This window comes from Marmota monax, unplaced genomic scaffold (assembly GCF_021218885.2).
Source record: "Marmota monax isolate L192 unplaced genomic scaffold, Marmota_monax_Labrador192_F-V1.1 WCK01_AAM20220418_F8-fsc00124, whole genome shotgun sequence".
NCBI lineage: Eukaryota > Metazoa > Chordata > Mammalia > Rodentia > Sciuridae > Marmota > Marmota monax.
In genome coordinates, this window is record NW_026692505.1 from 1,600,495 (window position 1) to 1,621,034 (window position 20,540).

Below are 20,540 nucleotides of genomic sequence, written 5' to 3' on the forward strand. Positions count from 1 at the left end.
ACAAAAATGCTTATCTAGGGCTGGGGTTGTGGCTCAGAGGTAGTGTGCTCATCAGGCATGTGTGAGGCACTGGGTTTGATCCTCAGCACCATGTAAGGATAAAATAAAGATATTGTGCCAACCTATAACTAAAAAATAATTGTTAAAAAATGCTTATCTAGTGTGAGGATCTGGATTGGATTCTTAGCACCCCCAAAAAAGTTAGTGATTATCACTATTATTTAATTTTTTTTTTGAGGTATTAGAGATAAAATCCAAGGCCTTATAACACTAGATAAATGCTTTACCAACAAGCTATATTCCTAGTCAGTTATTTATTTACTTATGGGGGTAGGAATTGAACCCAGGGTCTCTTAACCACTGAGCCACATCTGCAGGCCCCCCCCCCCCTCGCTTTTTTTTTTAATGTTTTTATTTTGAGACAAGGTCTGCTAAGTCCTTAGGGTTTTGCCAATTTGCTGAGGCTGGTCTTGAATTTGCAATCCTCCTGGCTCAGGATCCTGAGTCCCTAGGATTATAGGTGTGCGCCACCATGCCTGGCCATCCCTAGTCCTTTAATTCTTTGTATTTGTAAAAATGTAATGGACTTCAACATATTCAAATTAGACTATTTTTGCATAGTAATGTATCAATTTGCTGCACTGTTCACATTTTAAGAAACTTACAAGTATTGTCCTTAAGGTGATCTGGACAATAGTCCACATTATATACTGAAGGGGAATCTGCATATCCCATGGTACAGTCTTTGCCTTATTGAAATTGGGTTTTAGAAAATTGGATATGGCAGCTTGCTGTGGTGGCACACACCTGTAATCCTCAGCAGTTCAGAAAGCTGAGGTAGGAGGAGGGTCATGAATTCAAAGCCAGCCTCAGCAAAATCAAGGCACTTAGCAACTCAGTAAGAACCTGTCTCTAAATAAAATACAAAATAGGGCTGGGGATGTGGCTCAGTGATGAGTGCCCCTGGGTTCAGTCCTCGCATCCAATCCTCCCACTGCCCCAGCAAAAAATGGATGTGGCTAAAAGGTTAACTTTTTTTTTTTTAATTTTTTAATACTTATTAGTTTTCGGCAGACACAACATCTTTGTTTGTATGTGGTGCTGAGGATCGAACCCGGGCCGCATGCACGCCAGGCGAGCGAGATACAGCTTGAGCCACATCCCAGCCCCTAAAAGGTTAACTTTTCATTGTAATTCTCAATATGAAATTATTTAGTTACAAAACATTATCCTCTGTGCCATGTATCCAATTAATTTTCTAATAGGCTCATTTCAATTGTCAAGAGTCTGAACCTTAAAAAACTCACACAGTGCTTTATAACTTTTAAGATTTTGACATTTTATATTACCTTCTCTGATTATCAGTAATGCTCAGTGAAGCCAGCAATGCTTGTATATCATCCTAGTCCTTCATGTTAAAAAACAAAAACTATACTCACCAGGCATGGTGGGGTATGCCTGTAATTCCCAAGACTTGGGAGTCTGAAACAGGAGGATTGCAAGTTTGAGGCCAGTCTCAGTAACTTAGAGAGATCCTATCTTAAAATAAAAAGAACTGGAACTACAGCTCAGTGGTAGAGCATCCCTGGGTTCAATTCCCAATACCAAAACAAAACAAAAAGAGATAATATTACCCATTCATTGTATTATTTTAAGTATTTGATGAATATATGTGAAATTCTTAAGTGTCTATCTCACAGTATGCCCCCAAATAAATATTCAGTTACATATTTATGGTTCTGGCATATCCTATTGGCTTGTAAGGAGGGTTGGGAATCTTCACAACATAAACAGTTGGAAAATTACCAATTGGGTTTATATGTTAGGCAAGTTTAGAAGTGTGTGGGTTAGCGGATCTAAAGTGTTTTTAATTCAACAATTACAGGAATATTGTGGCTCAATAATCGCATTAGTTTTAGCTTATATTATATTCCATATATTTTCACAAGGTTGTGGCAAATGTATCTGTAAAGATATATATATATATATATATATATGAGGAAATTAGTGTATTCTAACAGAAAGCTCAGCCTCTTAGATAGCCCAGGTTTGCTTACTGGTGTAAAGATCTGCTCAGTCCTTCTTTGCTTAGAAGACATTAGGGGAAATGCCACCGGGCTCAGCTGGGGACTCTGCAGGGAAGTTTAAAAAAAAAATTGGTACAGCTTTGCAAAACATCTGGTGCTCAGCCATCTGTCTTTGGCAGTACGAGGGCTTAAGGTCTGTGTGTTCTTTCCTACACCTTAGAGGGCGGAGTTACACAGCAGAATCAATAAACCTTAGTAGCAAGTAAACTTAGATCTAAGTTCTCAAGGGCCCATAGGCACCTGCGCTTCCAGATACTCCAATTGAGGTCTCAAGTTCCCGAGGGACCCCCCCCCCCGCCCCGCCTACTCCCAGTCCATGATTTCTATGGCAGCCACTTTCAGGTCTCCCCACTGTAATCGCACACCTGCTTGGGGCGGGACTTGCTATGCATACGTGACTTGAATACGGAACAATTTTGCATCCGGAGGTTAACTAGGTTTTACTTGAGAGTTGCTTGTTAAGGGGTTGGGACACGTGGGAACTGTTGTTGTATTAGATATCTCCCACTGTAGTAAGAAAGGTGAAAGGCCCTCAAAATTCGTGAAGGGAGAACGGATTCAAAACGCTGTCATCGCACGCCCAGACTTCCTTGCCAGGCTAGGCTGGGCATTCCTAGGCCCCACCCATGGCAACGCCACTCTGACGTCCGCGCGCCGGAGGCCGTCATAGGCCAGTGTCGGAGCCCAGGAGGACGTGTGGCGCGTGGACTACATCAGGTCCCACATTAGTCCTGTGGGAACACGGTACGCGCTTCCGGGCAAGGTTCTGTGCACCTGTTCCCCTCCTTCGGTTCAAGTATCTTACCCCTCTGGGAAGAAGGAGGCATGCCTGTCTCCAGAGAACAAGAAGATGGGCCACAGAGAACCTCGTAGAACATAGTGCAAAAGACAGCCCAAAGCTAGAAGGTGCCGGGCACCTTTAAGCTGTTTGGAAGTTCACGTGACTAAGTGCCGGACCCCCCAGCAGTCACGTGACGGCGCGCGCGCTCACACGCAGGGAGAGCCGGTCTGCGCTGTGCGCGCGCCGTCGCCGCTGTCTCCCACCCACCCCCTCGACGGGAGGGTGAGGAGCGGCGGAGTGATCAGGCTTCTGAGGCCCTGTGCGCGTGCGCAGCGAACAGCTGTCACCCAGTGCGGAACAAGTCTTCCAAATTTCCCAAATCTCCCCGGGCGGGAGGCCACAGTCTTCCTTCTCATCCTTTTTCTTCAGGTGGTGTCCTCGCCCCACCCGCGCGCCAGGTAACCGCTTTTCCGGAGTCAGGGAGATGGGGTCGGCGGGGGGAGGGGCCCGGGCGATCTTCCCGGCACTGCCCCTCTCCACGCGGGGCAGCGAGGGGTGTGGGCGTCCAGAGGAGCTGAGGCACCGGGGCAGAGACGCTCAGTCTGCGACCGCGGCGACTGTCATGCTGGGGAGGGAGCGGACGGCCATGGTCGCAGGGGAGGGAGGCGGGGGCCAGTGACAGTCCGATCCGGCCCTTACAGGGTTCGGTCCCCGTGCTCGCCATTCTCCCGGGAGCTGGAGTCGGGGTCGTGCTCTTTAGGACAGAGGAACGCGCGGTGTTCTGGGGGTACCGAGTCCTTTACCTTCCCAGCCGGGTCTGCGGCGGACTCCAGGAAGGCCCGGCCTGGTGCGCTCCTCTGGGCCCTCCCTTCCCGGAGACTGTCACGACCCCGCGGAATGAGAGTGGGGGCTCTTGTCTAGACCACCCGTCGCAGGCAGCCAGTTCCTCATTCGGGTTCGTTCTCAGTCACCGCAGCTGTCCTTTTGGTTTTTATTCTTCGGCACGGGGCCATTTCTTCCTGCAGTGCCTGTAAGAGCCACGATGTGGGGTAGACAGTGGGTGCTTAATCAATGCGAGTTGGATCGGGGCTCGTGGACTTCCAGGTACAGGACGTGTTGTGGGGCTAGGATGTACAGCCAGAAGGCAGGCAGGCTGGGTCTCCAGGCTGGAACTTGGGGTGTTTCTTCATGCTCCCTCAGCCATTGAAACCAGCAGGGCTCCACTCCGATGCTTTCTTTCCTCGTGTACTCGGAGCCAGGCTCCCCCCTTAGCTGTGTCCTGTTAAGATTGCACTGGCTGGCTTTGGTTGTGGGCAACAACTAGGGGGTTTTGTCAGGTTCTCCCTTCCGGAGAAAACAGAGCAAACTTTTTTTTGCACTTGGTAAATTACCAATGCGAGGTCATTTATGTAGCATTGCTTCGGAGGTATAAGGTTAGAGTCGCAGTGGGCTCACCCTTGTCCGGGTGAAAGCATTTGATAGGTTCAGTACCCGTAGGTTCGCCCCAAACTTCGCCCTATTTCACCCATTAGAGTTTTTTTAAACTTGGCTTCACCGTTTCTATGGCAACGGTTAAGATTCTAATTTCGAAGTGTTGTGGTTGAAAATGAGTGACTTTAATTTTTAAAGGTTCAGTTTTACTATGTAGCACTCAGTTCTTTGAGACCAACCACTCAAATTTGCCTACTTTGCTAGTTCCCTCGCAGTCCCTCTCCCCAGCTTTGTTTTGGAATGTATAACACATTTTTTGGTTTAGACCAATTTTAGTGTTATGAAAAGATTGCACCTAATCTTTACAGCACCTCACAACCTTGGTAATAAAACAAAAAAATTAAAAATAATTTGTAGTTGTAGATGAGCACAATGCCCTTATTTATTTATTTATTTTTAATATGGTGCCAAATATCAAACCCAGTGCCTTACACTGATCAGGTGCTTGTTTTGTTTTGTCAGTGCACTTTAATCCCTTGCTTTTTTAAAGTTTAAAATAAACGTTTTATGGCATTAGGAGTGTAAATCAGTGGTAGAGCGCTTGCTTGGCATGCGTGAGACCCTGGGTTCAATCCCTAGCTCCAAGAAAATAAAAACATTTGAGGTATCGCAGCGCACAAACCCTTAAAAAAAAAAAGTCCACCAATTATTCTGTAAGAATGAAGATTTTTAGGAGTTTAACAGGTACTTCATCTTTTCAGAAGTTTCTTCGATTTAAATTTCAATTTAGGGATGAAGATCGGGTAAACTGAGTTATTTTCTGAACACCTTCCATAGGTAGGTTAGGTGCCTCTTTCCTTTTCTCATTGTTTTGTAAATACTTTGCCTCACTTTTCTCCCCCACCAGACTGTTAAAGCCTTGAGATCAGTTTTTTTTCCCCCTCCCTCTTTTCTTTTAGTAATTAAGCCTGAGGTGCTTAAAATATTCCTTTATTGAGAAACAAATTTACCTATCTAAAATGTACAACTCAATAGTTTTTAGTATGTGCACAGAACAATTTTAGAATATTTTTGTTTTTATTTTTTGGTACCAGGGATTGAAGCCAGAGGCACGAAACCACTGAGCCCCATCCCCAGCCCTTTTAATTTTTATTTAGACAGGGTCCTGTTAAGTTGCTTAGGGCCTAAGTTGCTGAGACTGGCTTTGAATTTTTTTTTTTTTTTTTTTTTCTGGGTACCGGGATTGAACTCAGGGGCACTCAACCACTGAGCCACATCCCCAGTCCTATTTTTTGTTTTATTTAGAGACAAGGTCTCATTGAGTTGCTTAGCGCCTCAGGCAGGCTTTGAACTTGATCCTCTTTCTGCCTCAGTCTCCCTAGCCACTGGGATGACAGGCATGCATCACTGCGCTCCAGCATGGCTTTCAACTTTGAGATCTTCCTGCCTCAGTTTCCTGAGCTGCAGGGATTATAGGTGTGTGGGACTACGCCCTTCTCTGTAGAATACTCATGTCACCTTCCAAAATAAACCTTGTTTTCATTACAGCCATTGCCCATTTTCCTCCAACTTCCTCCCCCTCCAGCTTTGGAATCGGCTTTCTGTCTTAATAGATTTGTTTGTTCTGGACATTTCATATAAATGAACTGTACCCTAGTTGATGTTTTGTGACTGGCTTAATTTGCATATTTTCAAGGTTCATCCTTGCTGCAGCCTGAATCAGCACAGTATTCGTTTTAATGGCGCAATAATATTCCATTGTATGGAAATATGACATTTCATTCATCAGTTGATGGACTTTCAGGTGATGGACTTTCGGATTGTTTTTACTTTTGTTCTTTTATGAATAATGTTGCTGCTATGAACATTTGTGAACTAGTTTTTTTTTTTAAAATTTATTTATTTTTTAGTTGTAGGTGGACACAGTATGTTTGTTTTATTTATTTTTATGTGGTGCGGAGGTTGGAAACCAGGTCCTCCCACGCGCTAGGAGAGTGCTCTACAGCTGAGCCACAACCTCAGCATCCCCGAACTAGTTTTTTAAAAAAATATTTTTATTAGTTGTTGATGGACCCTTATTTTATTTACTTATTTATATGTGGTGCTGAGAAACGAACCCAGTGCCTCACACATGCTAGGCAAGCACTTTACCATTGAGAGCCACAACCCCAGCCCTGTGAACTAGTGTTTTGTGTGGACTTATGTTTTATTCACTCTTATACACAGTGGTGGGATTACTGCATTAATCATCTTTTGAATGAACAGATGAACAAGGAACAATAGTTAGTCTTAAGGGATATTCTTTGGAGACATTAGAGGGGCCCATTGACTTCCTTGCTCCACTACCAAGTGTACTTCTCTATTTATAGGCCTAGAACTCTCTAGAGGTTTTGTCCTGTAGTTTGTGCTATTCCTTCTATGAATATTATTAAGACCATTCCTTTCTATAGCATAGTTTTCATACTGCTCATGGCTAGTCCCTTATATTCATTTATTTGTTATGTATTTATTAGTGATATAATGATAAAACAGGTACATTCCATACAGCAATTAAGCTCTGTGTAATGCAGGTCTCTCAAGCTTTAAAAATTTGTTGTTCCTCTTATTTTAATTTTTTCTCTTCCTTTTTATTTAAATGTTAATATTTAGTGCTTCTCCTGTTATCCTATTTCTGATATGAAATTCTTGGGAGGTATGACATGTAGCTTTTTTTTTTTTTCCCCCTCACTGCTGGGGATTGAACCCAGGGCCTTGCACATGCAGTGTGTCTTTTTATTCCTACTGGTCTAGAAAGAAAGTTATTTGGAGCATATGATACAAATTTGAAATATTAGCTTTTTTTTTTTTTTTTCCAACTCTTAATTCCCAAGGATTCCTTACACCCTGTTCTCCCTGCCCATTAAAGATGTCCCTTTCTGGGCTGGGGATGTGGCTCAAGCGGTAGCGCGCTCACCTGGCATGCGTGCGGCCCGGGTTCGATCCTCAGCACCACATACAAAACGGAGATGTTGTGTCCGCCTATAACTAAAAAATAAATATTAAAAAAAAAATTCTCTCTCTCTCTCTCTTAAAAAAAAAAGGATTTAAAAAAGATGTGCCTTTCTAAATCCATCCTTGCTAGGCCTAATCCCTTCCTCTCTCAAGCAGTCAGTATGATCCTTTTAAGGATTATGTTCTTCCTTCAAGTCCTCTTTCACTGAGGAACCAGTCATAATTCTCAGATCTACTTATGAGATTTTGATTAGCCAATGGCCTTCTTCCCATTGGACTCCTCTGACTTCTTATTTCTCTAGGCCTGGTACCCAGCTCACACTCCTGTTCCCTCTGCCTACACTGTTACCTTGACCTGCACTGCCCTGTCTGGTTGGTTCCATCCCTTTCAGAAAACAGTCCAATTGTCTCTTCTTCAAGTTAGTCTCCCTCAATCCTGCACACTTGCCTTAGTAGCATTCTGTAATGTCCTTCACACTCTTAAACAACCATGCCATTACTTGTCCTTTTCTTCCTTCTCCACCTTCATGAATGCAAAGAGAAAGGGCCACACAAAAATATTAACAGTAATTAGTTATTTCTGAATGATGGAATTGTGGATAATTTGTTTCCTTAGTGTTTAAGTGTATTTTCTAATTTTCTCCTGTGGAGGATAGTTAATTAAAAATCCATGTTTATTAGAAATTTGGAAAACTGGAGCAGATGGAAGGAAAAAGAAAAGTTATCAGTATTGTCATTTTTATTTTGGTAAAATTTCTTCTAACAGTTTTCATTTTGTTTTAATTACCTAGATGAAATTTTACTATAACTTCATCTAGCTTTTTTGGGGGACCAGGTGATGGTACTAGAGATTGAACCCTAGGCACTTTACCAGTAAGTTATATCCCTGGGCAACACCCACCCCCATCTTTGAGATGGAGCCTTGCTAAATTGTTGAGGATGGCCTGGAACTTGTGATCCTTCTGCCTGGGATTGCAGGCAAGCATTTCTACTCTGCTGACATGAAACTTTTATTTTGATTTTTTTCCCTCGTATCTCTCAGTTTTCTAGGGAATGGTAAGGATACTTATCATTGGTTGCCTTGATGGAGTTTCTGGTACTGAAATGAAGCAGATTATTAGAGAATAGAATTAGCATCTTAGGCTCTTAGGGTATGAGAACCAAATATGCTAAGAATCTCATTTCCCTGAGAAATGTCCTGATTTGTATGTTTCATAATACAGAGATTTTTCCTTGAATAATTGCTTATTATTTGCATTGTTTTAGTTTTGCTTGGTGCTTTATTCTACAAGTAGTGGATACATTTCTACAATCTATTAATATTATGTTCCTTACACTGTTAGATGTTGAAAATGTAGTGAACTCAATACAAGTGATTCTCTAAGAGTTCATGAAAGAATTATTTTAAGAGTGAATATTTAGTTACACTGTGTACTAAATTTTCAGACATAGTGGCTTTAGCTATTGTATTTATGAACTGCTACTGCATAGAGTCTCTAAAATTCATTCTAGATTCTTTTGGGTTTGTGTTTCTTATATTACTATGGAGCAGAGTAATGTGTCATCAATGCCCTGTTGGTGGATGATGCACACCTGTAATCTCAGGGACTCCAGAGGAAGGCTGAGGCAGGAGGATTGTGAGTTTGACTTAGCTTGGGCAATTTAGCGAGACCTTTTATTAAATAATAATAAAAAATCTTTTTGGTAATCTTTTTTTCTTATTAAAAATAACTTTATATACTAATTCTGGGTATTAATTTAGCGGCTCTATTTGTTCAGTATGGCAAACAGCTTTGATCTTCCCTTTCAGCTTTGTTTTGGGATTTCTCACGAATCTCATTTTATTATTTACTAGCAAGTCCACAAATTATCCCAGAAATATATATGTAATTAGTCAGTTTGACTCCACTTCCAGTTCATCTTCCCAATATGCATTCCAGCCTCCCTCCAGTTTCTTCTTTACCTGAAGATGTTTAAAAATGCAAATTGATCATTCTCATTGTCCTCTGGCGTTTAAAATTCCTGTAGTATTATTCATTTATCTTAGATTTCCCTCCCCCACCCAGGCCTTATCTATATCTACTTTTCATCTCTGCCCATCTGCTTTCTCTTTCTTGAAACTGTATATGCCCTTCTCAAAAATGCTATTTTTTTTTTTTTTTTCGCCAGGCTGACTTTTCATTTTCTTCCTTTCCATACATCTTTCAGATATATACTTGAATGTATATTCTTCCTCAAAATATGTAATTTACCAGTCTAAACCAGCTTTCTTAATTATAATCTGTTAGTCTACTCTAAAAAAATATTTTTAGTTACAGATGGACACAGTACCTTCATTTATTTTTATTTTTATGTGGTGCTGAAGTTCACACCCAATGCCTCACAAAGTGCTCTACCACTGAGCTACAACCCAGGATCGAACCCAGTGTCTCACACATGCCAGGCAAGTGCTGTATCACTGACCTACTATCCCAGTCCCTATGTTAGCTTACAGTTGCATAGTGATTATTTGATTTTTCCTCCTAAATGTGAGAATTCTACAAGGGCAGTGATCAAGTATATTTGTCTTCTTATTTCATATCAGCACACTTTTACTTCTCCAGCACCACAGAATAGGTGCTCAATAAACATTTGTTTAATGAATTAATGAAAAAGTTGAACTATGAAGCTAGGACAAAGGAAATACATTTTCCTTTTTGTGACCCAGCGTATACACACATACTTAGTGAAACTGAAATTTCACAGAAAAATACTTCAACTGCTTGAGCTACATTCTGATATTTTATCTTTTGTGCTATGCCATATAATGTATGTAAAATATGTATAAATACACACATGGGGCTGGGTTTGTAGCTCAGTGGTAAAGTGCTTGCCTAGCATGTGTGAGGCACTGGTTTTGATTCTCAGCCCCCACAAAAATGAATAAAGATATTGTGTTCATCTACAACTAAAACTATTTAAAAAATAAATATATACACACACACATACACATACACTGTGGATTGAACCCAGGGGCTCTTTACTATTGAGCTATCTCCTTGTCTCATAATTGTGATCCTTCTGCTACAACCTGCTGAGGTGCGGGAATATAGGCATGTGCTATGGTGCCTAGCTACATATTAAAAAAATATTGATATACCCCATTAATTTGGGTAGGACAGCCTTTTGAACAGCATAGCTCTAAGGCAGTATAAGGAAAACTCTTCATTTCCATTAGCCTCTCTCTTTTATGCTGAGTATTGAATGGAGGTGCTGTACCATTGATCTGTATTCACAGTTCCATTTATTTATTTATTTATTTTTAAGACAGGGTGTAAGTTGCTAAGGGTCTTGCTAAGTTGCAAAGGCTAGCCTTGAACTTGTGTTCCTCTTGTCTCAGCCTCCCCAGTTGCTGAGATTATGGATCTGTGCTATCATGCATGGCTACCATCAACCCCCTTCCTTGAAACTTAATTGCTAATTTTTTGAGTCTCCTTGGATGGGAAATACAAGTATAGCTTTAAATAACACATCTTTGTTGTCTCTTTAAAGAAATGAAAGCAGAGCTGGGAGTGGTAGCTCCAGAGGCCTAGGCAGGAGGATCTCGAGTTCAAAGCCAGCCTCAGCAATTTAGTGAAGCTTTAAGTAATTCAGTGAGACCCTGTCTGTAAGTAAAATACAAAATAGGGCTGGGGATGTGGCTCAGTGTTCGAGTGCCTCAGGGGTATAACGAAAGAAAAAAAAATGAAGGCAGTTCTACAGAGAAATTCTGGTCTGGTCTCAAATAGTTCATATTGAGAAAAATACAAATCTACCTGCCTCTACTTTAGGCCTAATTAATTAATTAATTATCATTTTTGTGGTAGTGGGAGTCAAACCCAGGGCCTTGTACCTGTTAGGCAAGTGCTCTTCCCCTGAGCTACTCTCCCCACCCCTAGCCCCTTCTAGTAGGTCTTATCTTGCAGATTTCTCTGGTCCAATGATAGTCAGTACTCATCCACCATACTTGACTGAGCTCAAGTATGGTGTCTGGCCAGTCATAGAATTTTTTTTTTCTTCTTTCATTGCTTGGGATCAAATCCAGGGCCTCATGCATGTGAGGCAAGTACTCTACCACTGAGCTATATCCTCAGGAAGTCACCACATTTTAGGGCTGGCTTTTCATCAATTTTGCTTACCAATTTATTACAAAACAAAATGTTGTGGTGCTTACCTGTAATCTCAGCAGCTCCAGAGGCTGAGGCAGGAGGATTGCAAGTTCAAGGCCAGACTGGGTAACTCAGCAGGAATCTGTTTCAAAATAAATAAAAAGGGCTGGGCATGTAGCTCAGAGGGAGAAAATCCCTGTATTCAGCCCCCAGAAGGGGGAAAAATAAATCACTATACAAAATTAAATACATTGTATGATTCAAATTGTGTTTAAACATAGTTCCAAATGTGTGTATGTTTAGAAAAAATACATCAGATTATTTTATTATTCAGATTATTTATTGATTTTGGTGATGGGATTGTCATTTTGAGAAAGTATATTTCTGTTTATAATGAAACACTCAGTTAAAAAGCCAAACTTTATATTATCGAGTATGTTCAAACAGGAAAAAAATAACACCTTTATTATGTTGGATATAACCCAGGTTTTTTAGTGGCTGCATTTTGGGGACACCTGTGGGTGTAACTATGTTCGACCATGTAATTGTTTTTTTTTTTTTTTTTTTTTTGGGTACTGGGGATTGAACTCAGGGGCACTCAACCACTGAGCCACATTCCCAGCCCTATTTTGTATTTTATTTAGAGACAGGATGTCACTGAGTTGCTTAAAGCCTTGCCATTGCTGAGGCTGGCTTGGAACTCACAATTCTCCTCCCCAGCTGCTGGGATTATAGGTGTGCACCATTGTTTCTGGCTGACCATGTAATCTTGTACTGCATAGTGACCTATGTTCTGCTCGTAGCTTTTCTAAGCTATTGAAGCCTAAACAGCCTGTTTTTCATCTTTTTTGCTGAAATAGGATTCCATTTTCCCTCTGTTCAGCTCAAAAATGTTGATAATGGATCTTCACTTATGGTTGACCAAAGCCTATGATTTGGAAAGTCTTAATGTTCTTTAATAAAACCCATTGTTGAGCATGACTTGAAGGTAGAGATAGGATTTTGGGTTAATTAGGATAAAACCTTTCTGTTGAATTTGGGAAATGTATAGCTAGGTAATAGGACTTATAAATTGAAGGAAATAGTGATAGTTTAAATGTATAATCATCAGTAAGTTTTTCTAAATTTATGTTTGTAATTTTAGGTTTCCAACAACACAAGCCTTATGTCAAATCAAATGTTTGAAAATATATTTGATAATTGTACAAAAAGCTATCCTTCTAAGTATTGATTTTCATGAAGGCAAGAGAAAACTTGAAATTAAAGAGAAATGCCAAAGATAGGACTGTTGGCTGCATAGATGGGTATGTGTGTGGGCAATTTTAGAGGCTTCCTAGTACTGTTCTCATTTTCAGCATTTTAAGTTCAGAAACCTGAACTTTCCTGATCTATGCAGAGTATTGGGCATTGGAGGACTAATGTTCTTGGTGTCATTTTCTAATTAAACCCATAAGAACCAGAACATGGATTGTAAGCATATGTGTCTGCTCTTTAGGACTTTGTGGAGAGTCTTGATCCCCTGGAAAAGCATACAAGCGGTCATACATTATCAGTTTCCAGCAGATGGAGATGGGGAGGTTGAGTTGGATGATATTTACCTGTGGGATTTCCCTGAACCATGGAGCATACAGCTTTGCTCATTCTTTCCTGCAGCTGGTCTGGTGGCTCATGCCTATAATCCCAGCCATTCAGGAGGCTGAGCCAGGAGGATCATAGGTTCAAGGCCAGCCTGGGTAATTTAGAGAGAGTGTCTCAAATCAACAAAATAAATAGGCTTGAGAATGCAGCTCAATGGTAGAGCGCCCCTAGGTTCAATTCCCAGTACTGCAAAACAAACAAACAAACAAAAAAAACACAACACAACACTATAAAAAAAACTTCCTTGCCAATAAAGTTTTTCTTTTTTCTTGTGGTGCTGGGGATTGAACTCAGGGCCTCCTGCATGCTAAGCAAGCACTCAGCATGGTCACAGGCATCCCTTTGAGTGGATGGCTGATATATATGCCTTTTTTGTTTGTTTGACAGGTAGCTTATCTCATTCATTTTGTTTTTATCTATTCAACTTTCAAAAGGAAGCCTTGCCTGAAATTTGGAAACAGTTTATTGATGGGGTACACAATCAGGCATTTTTTTTTTATAATCTTTTTTTTTTTTTTTAAAGAGAGAGAGAAAGAGAGAGAGCGATTTTTTTTTTTAATATTTATTTTTTAGTTTTCGGTGGACACAACAACATCTTCAAAAAATTAGACAATAAGATAACAAATAACCCAATCAACAAATGGGCCAAGGACCTGAACAGACACTTCTCAGAGGGGGACATACAATCAATCAACAAGTACATGAAAAAATGCTTACCATCTCTAGCAGTCAGAGAAATGCAAATCAAAACCACCCTAAGATACCATCTCACTCCAGTAAGATTGGCAGCCATTATGAAGTCAAACAACAAGTGCTGGCGAGGATGTGGGGAAGAGGGTACACTTGTACATTGCTGGTGGGACTGCAAATTGGTGCAGCCAATTTGGAAAGCAGTATGGAGATTTCTTGGAAAGCTGGGAATGGAACCACCATTTGACTCAGCTATTCCCCTTCTAGGTCTATTCCCTAAAGACCTAAAAAGAGCATGCTACAGGGACACTGCTACATCGATGTTCATAGCAGCACAATTCACAATAGCAAGACTGTGGAACCAACCTAGATGCCCTTCAATAGATGAATGGATAAAAAAAATGTGGCATTTATACACAATGGAGTATTACTCTGCATTAAAAAATGACAAAATCATAGAATTTGCAGGGAAATGGATGGCATTAGAGCAGATTATGCTAAGTGAAGCTAGCCAATCCCTAAAAAACAAATGCCAAATGTCTTCTTTGATATAAGGAGAGTAACTAAGAACAGAGTAGGGACTAAGAGCATGAGAAGAAGATTAACATTAAACAGGGATGAGAGGTGGGAGGGAAAGGGAGAGAGAAGGGAAATTGCATGGAAATGGAAGGAGACCCTCAGGGTTATACAAAATTTCATACAAGAGGAAGTGAGGGGAAAGGGGAAAATAATACAAGGGGGAGAAATGAATGACAGTAGAGGGGGTAGAGAGAGAAGAGGGGAGGGGAGGGGAGGGGGGATAGTAGAGGATAGGAAAGGCAGCAGAATACAACAGACACTAGTATGGCAATATGTAAATCAATGGATGTGTAACTGATGTGATTCTGGAATTTGTATACGGGGTAAAAATGGGAGTTCATAACCCACTTGAATCAAAGTGTGAAATATGATATCAAGAACTATGTAATGTTTTGAACAACCAACAATAAAAAATTAAAAAAAAAAAGAGAGAGAAAGAGAGAGAGCGAATTTTTTTTTTTAATATTTATTTTTTAGTTTTCGGCGGACACAACGTCATCTTCATTTGTATGTGGTGCTGAGGATCGAACCCGGGCCGCACGCATGCCAGGCGAGCGCGCTACCGCTTGAGCCACATCCCCAGCCCCACAATCAGGCATTTTTCATTAATAGGAAGAATATGGCCATGAGCTAAATAGGTAAATTCATTTTTCTTTGTTTTTTGATTATTTATTTTCTTTTTGGTGGTGCTGGGAATTGAATCCAGTCTCACACACACTTAGCATGCATTCTATCCACTGAGCTACTTGCTAGCTTTGATGATTTTTATCTTTAAAAATATTTTATTTATATAACAATATTTCTTCAATTTTTAATTGGGGGGGGGGTGTACCAGGGATTGTACTCAGCAGTGCTCAACCACTTAGCCACATCCCCAGCCCTTTTTTAGTATTTTCTTTGAGAGAGAGGATCTTGTTGAGTTGGTTAGGCCCTCACTAACTTGGGGAAGGTTAGCTTTGATTCTTCTGCCTCAGTCTCCTGAGCAGCTGGGATTATAGGCCCAGCTGGATTACAGCTTTCGTCACTACTTTTAATTTTTGAATAGGTAATACAAGGTAAACAACAAAGTATAAAATAAGATAGAGGTATAAGAGATATAAAGGGACAGAAAATGTATTTTCTTAACTTTGGCCTTTAGGTATCTCATTACTTCCCTTTGGTCAACCTTTGTTAAGCAGTTTCCTTTAGGGCTTTCTAGAGATACTCTATATAAGCATATGTGTACATTTTTTACACAAATGGTATTATGTGTACTTTTTCTTTGTTGTTACTGGGGATTGAACCCAAGGTGTTTTATCTCCACTGAGTTATATCTCCAGACCTTTTGATGTTTTATTTTGAGACAGGGTCTCACTAAATTGCTTAGGGCCTTGCTAAATTGCTGAGGCCAGCATCAAACTTGCAACCCTCCTTCCTCAGCCTTTCAAGTCTGGGATTACACATGTGCACCACTGTGCCCAGTCATCTATACTTATTTTTTTAATCTCTCTCTCTCTCTCTTTTCTTTACTAACAGTTTAACATGAAGGTAGTTTTTTTTTAATATTAGTATATATAGAGCTCCCTATATGTGTTTGCACAGTTTTTCATTATATACACATACCATAAGGTATCCCAGTCAGCTTTTGATTATTGTGACAGAATACCTGCAATCATCAGTTTAAAAGAAGGAAAGGTTTGGTCTGGCACATGGTTTCAGTCCATTGTCACTTGGCCTTGTTGCCTTTGGCAAGACAGCACATCATGATAGGAGGGCATGATGAAGGAAATTGCTCCCTTCAGGGAGTCTGGGAAGAAAAAAGAGAGAACAAGCCCAGTGATCTCACTATACCCTTCACCTTCCTTAATCTTGGCTTCACCTCCTAAAGTTTTTACCACTTGCCAATAGTTCTATTATCTGGGAACTAAGCCATCAACCTAGGAGCTTTTGGAGGACATTTAAGGTCCATACCACAATAAGGTGTTTAACTAATGCAAGGCTGAAAGTCATTTAGGTTGGATTTTTTTTTTTTTTTTTTTTTGGTGCTGCAGATTCATCCTAGGGTTGTCTGCATTCGAAGCAAGCACTGTACCAAGTGAGCTATATCCCCAGCCCCTAGGTTGATTTTATTTCTGTGTAATGATCTGTTCATGAATCATTATGTCAGTGTTGTAATTGCCTTAGCTTTAGCTTTATTATATGTTTTTAGAAATTTACGGACTATTCTTATTTATTTTTCTTCATTATATTTGACTTTGGAATCAACTGTCTAGTTCCAAAAACTATTACTTGCTTTTATTGACAATATATTTAATTTGTGGACTTACCTATAAAGCTATCTTGAAGATGCTAAGTTTTCTTGGCTGAAAATACAGTATATCTTTCCATTTACATCTTCTTTTTAAGCCCTTATTACAGACATTTTAAAGTTATCTTTATTCTGGTCTTAAAGATTTCTTAAATTTTTTCCTTCATATTTTAATTTTTTCCTTTGGGATAATGTCAATTTTTAGAAAAATTCCAATTATGGTACAAAGAACTTTTATTTCTTTGAAAAATTAAGTGAGTTGCCTTCATGCCCCATCCATCCACAATAACTCAGTACACATTTACTACATTTTTCTGAATAACCAGTGTGTATTCATGAAGATCAGGAAATAGCTGGGCTCAATGGCACCTGTTATTTCAGTGGATTGGGAGGTTGAGGCAAGAGGATTGTGAGCTCAAAGCCAGCCTCAGCAACTTACTGAGGCCCTAAGCAACTTAATGAGACCTTGTCTCAAAAAAGAAAAAGAGATGGGGATGTGGTTCTATTCCTGGTACCAAAAAAAACCCTAAAAACAAAACAAAACAAAAAACTAACAACAACAACAACAAAAAAAACCAAAACCAAAAAAATTCAGGAATTAACATTGATAGATTACTGTCATCTAATTTGTAGACCCTTCATTTTTTACCATTTGTTTTAGTAATTAATATTTTTATAAACTATTCAGCAAAAGTATCTAATCCAGAATGATGCATTGCATTTTCCTGTTTTTGGATCTTTTTAGGCATCCCTCAATCTCAAATACTGATTTTATATATATATATATATATATATATATATATATATATATAATTATTATTATTTTTTTTTTGTTGAGGTACTGGGAATTGAACTCAGGGGTGCTCTATTCCAGAGCTGTATTCCCAGCCCTTATTATTTTTTATTTTGAGACAGGATCTCATTAAGTTGCCCTGACTGGCCTTGAACTTGTGATCCTCCTGCTTTAGCCTCCCTTGCTGGGATCATAGTCCACTGCAATCGTGCCTGGCTTCAAATATTGATTTGAGGTGATTTTTGTTGATCTTGATTATCCTCATCTTGACACTTTTTTAAAGATTATAGGCCAGTTAGAGTCTCCCTTAATTTTGGCTTGTCTGCTGTTTTCCTCTGTACCAGATTCTTGAGGCATTGTTGGCAGGAATATCACAGAAGTCATTTTCTATTCTTTTCACTGCATCTTTCCAGGTAGCACACATTTTCATTTTGTTCTTGTTTATTTTTTTTTTTACTTGTAGATGGACTTCATAACTTCATTTTTTATTTATTCATTTTTTATGTGGTTCTGACGATCAAACCCATTGCTTCACGTGTGCTAGGCAAGCACTCTACCACTGAGCCACAACCCCAGCCCTTCATTTTGTTCTTTTACTGGAAATGTTTCCTTTAATTGCTTAAGATAATCTTCTATGCTTCTCTGCTCTTTCTTTTAAAGAAGTATGTAAATATCTTCTGCCTTTTTAAGCTTTCAATTTATTTAATCAGTTTGGATTTATGGTTTATTAAAATTCATTGAGTTATTATCTGTTAATATTATTATTTGTATTGACACTCACATTGTTATCAAGTTGGAAACTGTCAAGTTGGATTGCCTGTTTTACATGTTCCATGATTTTTGTAAACACTCCTTTTATTTCTGGAGCACTGAACTATCTAAGCTCATTTTGAATTTTGTCTACCCCAGTTATTTTGAAGCTAAGCTTTAAGTGCTTATTGTAATTGGAGTGTTGCTCCTAGGTTCTGTCAGAGATACAGACTGTGTATATATTCATATGTACATTTATGTATGTGTCTGTGTTTATTTACTTATCCTTACACACATGTACACACAAAGAAGGATAAAACAAATATACTAATGTAAAACCATTATTTATTCCTGGAAAAATCCCTTAATCCCTTGTCATAATTTATTATTTTCATGTGCTTTTGGGTTTTTTTAAAATTTATTTTTTAGTTGTAGTTGGACACAATACGTTTATTTTATTTATTTATATGTGGTGCTGAGGATCAAACCCAGGACCTCAAGCGTGTTAGGTGAGGGCTCTACTGCTGAGCCACAACCCCAGCCCTGCTTTTGGATTTCGATTGTTTATTTTAAAAGGAAATTTGACCAGTACTCTTTTTTTTTTTTAAATATTTTTTAGCTGTTGATAGACCTTTATTTTATTTATTTATACGTGGTGCTGAGAATCAAACACAGTGCTTCACACAAGCCAGGCGAATGCGCTACCACTGAGCCACAGCCTCAGCCCAACCAGTACTCTTAAATGAAATTAATAGCAGTTTTATTGGGTCAAGTAAAAAGAAAGTTTTGTTACTCTTTGTAGGCTTGCTTTTTAAGAAAGAATTTTTTTCTTTTTGGTGCTGAGGATTGAGCGCAGGGGGGTGTTTTTACTACTGAGCTATGTCCTCAGTCTTTTTTATTTTGAGGCAGAGTCTCACTAAAATTGCTGAGGGTCTTGGTAAATTGCTGAGGCTGGCCTTGAATTTGATCCTCCCTTTTCAGCCTCTTTGGTTGCTGGGATTACAGCCATTACCACTGAGCCTGATTTAAGAATGGATTTTTAAACTTACTTTTCCTTTCTGTATCTGGGACAGTTTAAATAACACTATACTACTGAGTTTGGTTTCTTCAAAATTCAGGAGAATTTCCTTGTGAAAGAATTTGGGCTTGGTGCTGCAATTTGGTTTTCCTTCTCCCTCTCTCCCTTCCTTTCCCCTTCCCCTTCCTCTTCTTCCTCTTCCCCTTCTTTCTCCTTCTTCCTATTCCTCCTCGCCCTGCTGGAGAGCCTAGTAAAGAAGTCAGTTATGTTGGGACTTATATCTGAGGGATACTGCCTGTCTATCAATTCATTGCATACTTGCTGTCCAACTTCTGGAAAGTGATTTTCATATCATCCTTAGTTTCATCTCTCAAATGGGAATAGCCACAGTCTGCTGACCCTACAGAAAACTTTTAAGAATGAAAATGAAGTTGTATGTTAAAGCACAGTAAGAACCAAGCAAGGTTTTTTTTTTTTAAGAATTTTTTAATATTTATTTTCGGCGGACACAACATCTTTGTTTGTATGTGGTGCTGCGGATCAAACCCAGGCCGCATGCATGCCAGGCGAGCACGCTACCGCTTGAGCCACATCCCCAGCCCCTTTTTTTTTTTTTTTAAAGGTTCCTTCCTTCCTTTTTTTTCTTTTGTAGTACTGTTCCCATCCCTTTTCCTTTTTTGAGACAGCTTCATTAAATTGCTGATGCTGGCCTCAAACTTGAAATCCTCCTCCTTTATCCTCCTAAATAGTGGGATTATAGACATGCACACTGCTGCTGGTCTAAAGGTTCAAAGAGCTTTCAGTGAGGATAGCTCTCCGAATTCTTCTTTTTTCTTTTTGGTACTGGGAATTGAACTCAGGGACACTTAACCACTGAGCCACATCCCCAGCTCTATTTTGTATTTTATTTAGAGACAGAGTGTCACTGAGTTGCTTAATGCCTCACTAAGGTGCTGAGGCTGGCTTTGAACTCACGATCCTCCACTCAGTCTCCTGAGCTGCTGGGGTTGCAGGTGTGCCAACTTTCACCTTTCAGTATCATTCTGTTGAACGGGTTTGTACTGATTGGACAGTCCTCTCTCTACTCCTAGACAAATGGGGGAAAAAAAAAGGCAAGAAGAGATATTTATTTATTTATTATATTAAGGATTGACTCCAGAGGCACTTAACCACCAGCCCTTTTTTTGCATTTTATTTAGAGACAGGGTCCTGCTGAATTGTATAGGGCCTTATTAAATTGCTGAGGCTGGTTTTGGACTCAATCCTCCTGCCTCGGCTTCCCCAGCCCCTGGGATTACAGGCATGTACCACCATACCCAGCCAAGAGGAGAATTTATTACTAATGACAAAAAAATTCATGAATCAAAC

General features: G+C 39.7%; 1 protein-coding gene across 3 annotated transcripts in view; it reads left to right on the top strand.

Annotated features, from left to right (window-relative positions):
- The first annotated feature begins 2,765 nt into the window (after positions 1-2,765).
- Positions 2,766-20,540, top strand: part of Kdm4c (lysine demethylase 4C) — a 406,229-nt gene continuing 388,454 nt past the window's right edge. For 2 of the 3 annotated variants that reach the window (XM_058579703.1, XM_058579701.1), the window contains exon 1: positions 2,766-3,326. The gene's annotated coding sequence lies outside the window, so the exon portion shown is untranslated. Of the gene's footprint in view, positions 3,327-14,801; positions 14,963-20,540 lie in introns of all 3 variants that reach the window. The other variant, XM_058579702.1, reaches the window with a different exon arrangement.